At 49.6% G+C, this 7,996-nt stretch overlaps 1 protein-coding gene across 2 annotated transcripts in view; it reads left to right on the top strand.

The window, feature by feature from the left end:
• The first annotated feature begins 1,618 nt into the window (after positions 1 to 1,618).
• Positions 1,619 to 7,996, top strand: part of RAI2 (retinoic acid induced 2) — a 44,053-nt gene continuing 37,675 nt past the window's right edge. The window contains exon 1 of one of the 2 annotated variants that reach the window (XM_083855790.1): positions 1,619 to 1,657. The gene's annotated coding sequence lies outside the window, so the exon portion shown is untranslated. Of the gene's footprint in view, positions 1,658 to 2,134; positions 2,149 to 7,996 lie in introns of those variants that run through there. The other variant, XM_083855791.1, reaches the window with a different exon arrangement.

Genomic DNA, 7,996 nt, shown 5'->3' with positions numbered 1-7,996 from the left:
AGCAGCATTCAGAGCACAGGTCCAGCACATATTTTCCAGTGTAAAGTCTTTTCCTCTTCGTTGCTCTCCTAACAAGTCCTGACATTTGAGTCACTCTTTTGGCCACACTGAGCATGAAGCTGACATTTTCTCAGATGTGCATGTCCCTGGGCTCTCAACCTAGGGAAAGTGATGGCCAAAATCCTTCCCTGATGATGGGCAAGAAATAAATGATCAACTGTACAGTTATGCTGTCTGGGGGAAAACAACAACAACAAACAAACCACTTTGGAATAACAGTAGTGGATTTTAAATCCCAAGATGCTATGAAATTTCCTCTCAGGCAGTTTGACCTAAATTCCTATGGGCAATGAGGAAGCCACATATTTGGAGCATTTGAAAGAAAACTAGACAAATGCCCATAAATTATTGTATAGGGGACATTCCTACTCTCTTTTGGAAGATGGATTAGGCAGATGACCTACTAAGTTGGGGTTTTTTTCCTTCTTTCACTAATTCCTACGATGTCATGAGTGTGCGTGCTTTACCCTTTCTTAAATCATAATCTGTTTGATCCGGCACCAGTCAAAGGTTTTGAAAAGCCCATTAAACCGCAAGAGGAAATCTTGAGCGGTTTGCTAATATCAACAGAAATCCAGATGGAATTACAATCATCTTTTATGTACATTCGAGGGCACATTATGTAATACTAGCCATGGATTTAGTTTAATGCACCGCACCTTCCAATAAGCTGCTGGCGACACTTAATAGCGATTTGAAACCTACAAAAAACTCTTTTGCCCTTGACAAAACCGTTTTAAAGCCCAGAGACTGAGGTCAAGGGGCTTGGGATATTCAGCGTCTGATGGGAAAACGGGGACAAGGGACAGCGAGGATGAAAAAGACGGGCGGGGGCGGGCGGGAGGAGGAATTAAAAAGGGCAAAGAGGTGGAAGGGGAATAAAGCAAAACAGGAAGTCAGAATGGTGGTCAATCCCAGATAGACGCAGAGGAGACAAGGTCAAAACTTCAAGCGAGCAGGGATCAAATACCCCATGGGATTTACGGAGAAGGCTGGCGCTGCCCGCCGCAGCATCCTCCCGGCGGCCCGGGCGGCTCCCGGCGGGGCTCGGCGGGACCAGGGGCTCCTCATCCCCATCCCCGTCCCCATCCTTATCCCCATCCCCATCCCCATCCCCATCCCCATCCCCATCCCCATCCCCATCCCCATCCCCATCCCCATCCCCATCCCCATCCCATCCCCATCCCATCCCCATCCCCATCCCCATCCCCATCCCCATCCCCATCCCATCCCCATCCCCATCCCCATCCCATCCCCATCCCCATCCCTATCCCCATCCCCATCCCCATCCCCATCCCATCCCCATCCCCATCCCCATCCCATCCCCATCCCCATCCCTATCCCCATCCCATCCCCATCCCCATCCCATCCCCGCGGGTCGGGGCGGGTCGGGGGCGGTGCGGCGGGCGGGGCGCAGGTTGTGCCGGTCCCGCCCCCGCTCTGGTCCCGCCCAGCCCAGCCCGGCCCGCCCGGGGGGAGAGCGGGACGCGGTACCGGGCAGGGCAGGGCAGGGCGGCGCGTCCCCGGCGGCGGCGGCCGCGCTTGTCAGAGCGGGCGGCGGCTGCGGCCCGATGGAGCCCAGCTAGGGGCAGCGGAGGTAGGTGCCGCGGCGCGGGTGCGCACCCACAGCCCGGGGCGGGCAGCGGTGACAGGTTGGCCGGGGCGGCGGCGTTCTGCGGGAATCGCAGCCTCCCGAGCCTCCTCCCAGCGGCGCCGGGCGCTGCGCTGCCGTGGGGAGGGCGGCGGCCCCGCGGTCCCGCTTCGGCCCGTGACTATTGTTCCTGTGGCGCCGAGCGGGCGCGGCGAGATCCCGGCGGCGGCGGCGGCGGCTTTGTGCGGGGTGTCCCGGCGTGCGGCTGCGGCGGGGAGAGGGACCGGGCGAGACCGTGACCGCACGGGCAGAGCCACCCACCCCATCCCCGCCCTGCCTCCTCCTCCTCCTGCCTGCGCAACTTCTCCAGGATCGCGCCCCTGGGTGCGCGGCGGTATCGCATCGCCCCCTTGGCTGGCGCGGCCACGGCGGCGGCGCCCGCAACGCGCCCTGCCCGGCGAGACTGGAAACGCGCAGGGCGGATCTCAAGATGGGCGGTAAGGGGATGGTTCGGGGTCCCCGGCGCAGCCGAGTCGCGGGCGAGGAGCAGGAGGAGAATTTACCCTTCCGGAGTTGGGGCAGAAATCCCCCCTCTGTGGCCCGGCGAGGTGTGCCAGGCGGATGGACTGTCACCTGCGCCTCCCCAGTGGCTTTTCCTGGCCGAGGCTGTCGCCGGGCGGGCTGGGTGTACGTGGCGGCGGGTGCCGGGTGGAGTGTCGCGCTCCAGAAGTTCTGCATCCCTCGGGCAGGGGGGGGGGATGCTGCAGGGTGCAAGAGCCCCGGGCAGGAGGAGTTGCAGGGCAGTTATTCTCCTTCTCTCATTTCGCCCCCAACACGCCTCGTTTTTGAGAGATTAGTTCGGCTTTGGGTTATTTACCGCTGTTGGTGGTAGTTTTCTTGCATGTTCTCCACTAGAACTGTTTTTCTAAAAAGAAATTCAAATGCAAGATTCAAAGTATATATATTGTCTAATGGGGATGTATTGTTAAAGAGGAAAGAGTATCTGGTTGCCCATTAATTCTTCAGGTATTTTCCATTTAAACTTGATGAGGAAATATTCTTCTTTTTCCTAAGTAACCTTTCATGTCATTTATCATTAGCAAATCGGCTTAGCATTCAGAGTAAAGATTTCCTCACAAATACGATACTGATTGCTAATGTTATGTCTGAAACACTCCTTAGGACAGAAATCAGCACACCTCCGGTTTTTTTTAGTATGTAAATTTGAAAAGCCTTTCCTTCCATTTGATGACGCTGTGAGTGGCCCCGGTTAATCAGATGTAACTACAGTAACTCGCAGAGGAGGCTGGTGGTGGGCAGGGTGGTTTCCTGCACCACTCTGCTGGAGCAGCCTGATCAATTAATGCATCCTCACTATTTTGTCCTTGGCATCTCTGATGAATTTTATAGTATTTCTGTGAGGAGCTCCAGTAGGGAGAAGCTGAAGTCTCTTTCACCTTCAGAGATGACCAAAGCCAAATTTGAAGAGGGGATAACTGTTTGAGCTGACGGGAGAGTGCTGCTGAGTTCTTGTGTATACATTAAATTCTGGAGGTGATCCAATAGCCAGAGCTATCTGGGTCAGACTGGAAATCACCTCAGTGGTGGGTTTTGCAAAAAAAAAAAAAAAAAAAAAAAAAAAAAAAAAAAAAAAAAAAAAGCACATGTTAAGCTTTTGCAACATTCACCGACTGCATTGTAGACATGGGCTGGAGAATGGAGCTTGTCGTGTAGCAAGGGGCTTGGCATGTGCAATCAGCAGGTCACACTGAGCACTCCACAACTTCAGGATGCATGAGTTCACTGTGCAGAGCCTGCAGCAGTACGAATTACAGGGGAAAAAATGCATTTAGATGTAACAAAGGCTGCTGGCTCATCTCTTGTATGAGGAACTAATTTATTTTTTTTTAAAATCTGGCTCCCGTTTCTGCCTCTGACACAAACTGCCAGTGTAGCTGTGGGCAAATCATTTCATGTTTCCCTCTCTCCTCATCTCTGCCTGACCTGCCAAGGTCTCATCTGTACAGGGCTGCCTGTTCAGACCTCAAACCCCTTCCATTCCAGCAGCAGCCTTGCACACAGCAGTCTGAAACCCAGTGTAGGTGGTACCCCTCTGTTCCGGGCGGATACGGTTTGACATTCAAATACTGCTGCTGGAGCCAATCCTACAGACGTAGCAGCCTCGTAACAGCAACTCATCAGCCTCTAATCCTTCCCCTCTCCTAATCCAGTCATTCCCTGCTGCTGACTGGAGCTGTGTTTGGCTGTGTGCTGGCCCTCGTGTCGGCGAGCCTTGGTCAAGCCAGGGGAGCAAGTGGAGATGCCAGGCAGTGGAGATGGGCTGAGGGTCACCAGCTCTTCAGGACACAGACTGTCACTCGAGGCCACAAAACCCGTGACGCGAGGGGCCTGGCGTGATTTAGAAATAGAAATTATAGCTAAAGGGTAAATTGCAACAATGTCACAGAAAAATGGCCAGAAAATGGGACCTCGGGCATTCCTGCACAGCCAGCTGCGTGCTGCTCGGGAGGGAACGGAGGTGGCAGGGTGCAGCTCCCTCGCGTAACAACGGCATTCTTATTTTAGCATGGAAGACAGCCAAAGATAAGGAGTGGTTGTCATCCGGCTGGTTGGAGGATGAAAAAAAAAAAAAGGAAAAAGAAAAGCTGTGTGGAAAAATATTTTGATGTAGGTAGTAAATGAAAAAAAAAAAAAAAAAGCAGATAACCTTGCAAGTGGTAGACTAGCTATGTAAAGCTGGCAGGACAAGGTTTTCCCATAAAATCCAGAATGATCCTAATTAAGCCCAGACCCTGTTAAATGACACATGGCTTTATTTATTTCAGATGTTTCTAGGTCCTAAAGATGGGGCCAAATGTGAAGAGTTTGATGTGGCAGATAGTTTAACCCCAATTACTTTTACATAAATCATGTGATTGTTACAGTAGCTGAGTACCTCTGATGGGTGCCCCAGAGCTACTGATAAAAAAAGATATTTTTAAAAATCCCCTGAAAAATCTATGGCATTGCAGGTGAGGGTTTGTGGAAGAGAGATGGCCATCCTCTCCAGAGGCAGGAGGATAGGACTGTGGGAGCTGTTGTGGTGCTGTGTGCCTGCTGGTCTGTATGCACAGACAGCTGAAATGGTGGCTTTGTAGAACAGGCAGCCAGAAAAAGGGACGTAAAATGGGAGCTGACAAATATTCTTGTTGTGAAACTGGGATGGATGGATGAATGATTTATGGGGGTACTTGCTCTTATTTTATTTTATTTTATTTTGAGAGGAAGGAGATGGTTGGTGATGTGTGGCGCTAGCCATGGATGGCTTTGTTTTGAGATCAGGCTGTGCTGGGTCCTGCCTCCAGAAACAGTATCTACAGAATAGCAATACAGTGAAACACTTCCCAGCATTGCTTGACTGTCACAGGCTGTTTTCAGGATGAAAAAGTTTTCCTTATCTTAGGTTCAAAGCCATAGGCCTAAATCCTCCCAGCAGACTCTAGATTTCAAAAAAGAGGTGGCTGTATGAGAAGTCCTAGACTGCAGGGATTTTTGTTAGCCTGTCGCAGTTCTCTTAGGGAATTTCCTTTCCTGGCTTTGCAATATTGCCCATCCCTCCCAGGGCACTGAGCTACTCTGTAAATAGGCCATTCTGTGGAGGAGCTGCTCTGCTGGGTGATTTAATGTTGCTTGTTAGTTCTGGCTTTCCTTTCTTCCCACCCCCACCCAGTTCTATCCGTGCTGTCCTTTAGTGTACAGAGCAGTGCTGTAACATGGGTGAGGTGAGTTTGCGGGGTCACATCTGTAGGATTTTGCCAGTCCTGTGGGTGCCTGGGTGTCCTGAGGACCCTTGTGTCAGCTGCAGCTCCACACTCAGTTGCTGGCTTTGGGTGTGAGTGACTGGATTCCCCTCTGAGTAGGGCCTGTTTCCAGCATCCTTTTATATTTCCTAGTTAAAAGAATCATAGAATAGTTGGATTAGAAGGGACATTATAGGTCATCTAGTCCAACCCCCCTGCTGGAAGCGGGGACTTCTTCAACTAGATTAGGTTGCTCAGAGCCCTGTCCAACCTGACTTGGAATGTTTTCAGGCATGGGACATTTTTCATCTCTCTGGACAACCTATTGCAGTGTCTCCTCATCCTCCAAGTAAAAAAAAATTCTTTCTTACGTTTAAAACCATTACCCCTTGTCCTGTTGCAACAGGCCCTACTAAGATGTGGTCCTTGTAGTCTCTCCCTGTCTGTCCTGTCGGTCCTCGTTAGATGTTGGATGATGCTGTAAGGTTTTCCTGGAGCCTCCTCTTCTCCAGAATGAACAGCCCCAGCTCTCTCAGTCCTCATAGGAGAGGTGCTCCAACCCTCAGATCATCTTCATGGTCCTCCTCTGGACCTGCTCCAACATCCCGTGTCTTTCCCATGCTGAGGACCCCAGAGCTGGATGCAGTATTCCAGGCAGGGTGTCACAGGAGTGGAGGGTGCCCTTGATCCTACTGTTTGTGTCACTGATGAAGTTATTAAAGGATACCAGTCCCAGTATGGACCTCTGAGGGACACCACTCATCACTGATCTCAATTTATGCAGTTGTATGGAGTTGTTTGGAAATACTTCTTTAATATATCAGAGGGCTAAATGTTCTCAGGAATTTAACAAAGAGCCTGGGGTAGGTCTCCTGTTTCCTCCACCCTCTTCGGAAAAAAGGTATCCCTCAGCTTAGTAGCTTCCAGGTCTGTGTATTGTTCCCACTCTCTTCACAGTGGCTAGAGAGCAGCCACTATAGCATAAGGAAGGGAACTGCTGTTGACTTGGAGGACAAGCTGGGTGTAGTTTTGGGTTTCCCCAACCTCCCTGATGGCAGGCACAGGGACATGAGAACAAGCGCCAGGACTGACTGACTGTGTCCCCAAATGCCTTATCATTGTGTTATCTTTGAGCTGATGGCTGGGGGTGAGCTCTGATTGACAAGAGGGGTGAGGGAAGTTTGCTGTGACACCTCACTAAGCTTCAATGGGGCTGCTCAGGGCAGGTCCCTGAACATTCTGGGTGCAGCTCCAAATTCATTTGGTCAGGCTAATTTTGAAAACCAGTCTCTCTTCCAATGTCTGCATGTGCTTCAACCTTTTAATTATTCTGCACTTTTCCTGTGGCATGGAAACAAAGAGATGGAAGTGTAGTGGCCAGCAGGAGAGCCAAGAGGGCAATGGCTCTTGCCTGCCCTGGCAGTCAGTGTGCTCCTTATAGCAAAGCCAGGTTATTTGGAGGAGTGCAGGTCTTTCAGTCCAGGAAAAAATAATTTGTTAATGGCCAGAGAATAATCACTTTACTCCGAAAAGCCTCTCCAGCTGCATTGCACCAACTGTTCTTTATCAGTCTCTGAATCCTTAATGACAGTAGCAGCTAATTTCTCTTTCTGTGTTTTTCTAGCTGCAATGTCCTATTTTCTCTGAGTTTATTGAGAAAATAATAGAAGTCATTACATAGCTACTTGTCACCTTTCAGAGAAGAAAACTTCTCCCTGCCTGAATGGCTAAGTTAGTTACTTGGTGACTGGCTCAGACAATAGCAACTTTTTGTAGCTTATCTGTTATAAATCTGTGCTTAGTGAATAAATTAATTAACTAGAGGAGTGTTACTGAAGTTCTAGTCTGTGATTATCAGAATATGGTGAATAAACTGTTCACAAACAGTGTGACAAAAGCATGTAAGCAAAAAAATCAAGAAACAAAGGGTTAGGAGTGACAAAGTAGGAAATGTGAATTTTCTGTGTTTATTTTCTTTTAAGTTTGATTGTCTTTGAAGCTTATGTGGCAGTATTGCACAAAATGGTCCTTGGTTAAAAGAAAACTATTAGGTGTTCCATACATATCTATAATAATTAGGTTAAATAAAAGATAGTGAGGAGCATTGGAATAGATGGCCAATGAGAATGGAAGACACAGAAAATAAAATGAAATGTGAAGTATTTTTGTATTTGCATGATACACATCTTTCTGGTTGTTGGTGATGGATCACTTGCTGTAGAGCTGGCTCTACACAAGGCCACTGCAAAGCAAACAGGAAGGGCAACACATTGTTTTTTAATCAGGATTTTCTTAACCAAGAAGTCAGGCATCACTGTGTGAATAAAAGATGCCTTCATCTCCAGCCTTGGTGATGGGACTGGAGATCAGAGGCAGCTCCCAGAGGTCTGCCCTGCAGAAAGGTGAAGGAAGAGGACTTCTGACATAGCCAGAGTTTGCTCTGCAGGCTGTGGGATGCTGAGGGGAGGCCAGAAGGAAGTAGGAACATATAAGCAGATCCTAAAAGGAGCACACAGAAAAGCCTTTCTGTTCCTGTGTGACATGC

Source organism: Zosterops lateralis, assembly GCF_965231275.1.
Source record: "Zosterops lateralis genome assembly, chromosome: 2".
Taxonomy (NCBI): Eukaryota; Metazoa; Chordata; class Aves; order Passeriformes; family Zosteropidae; genus Zosterops; species Zosterops lateralis.
This window is presented reverse-complemented; position numbering and strand designations above follow the sequence as displayed.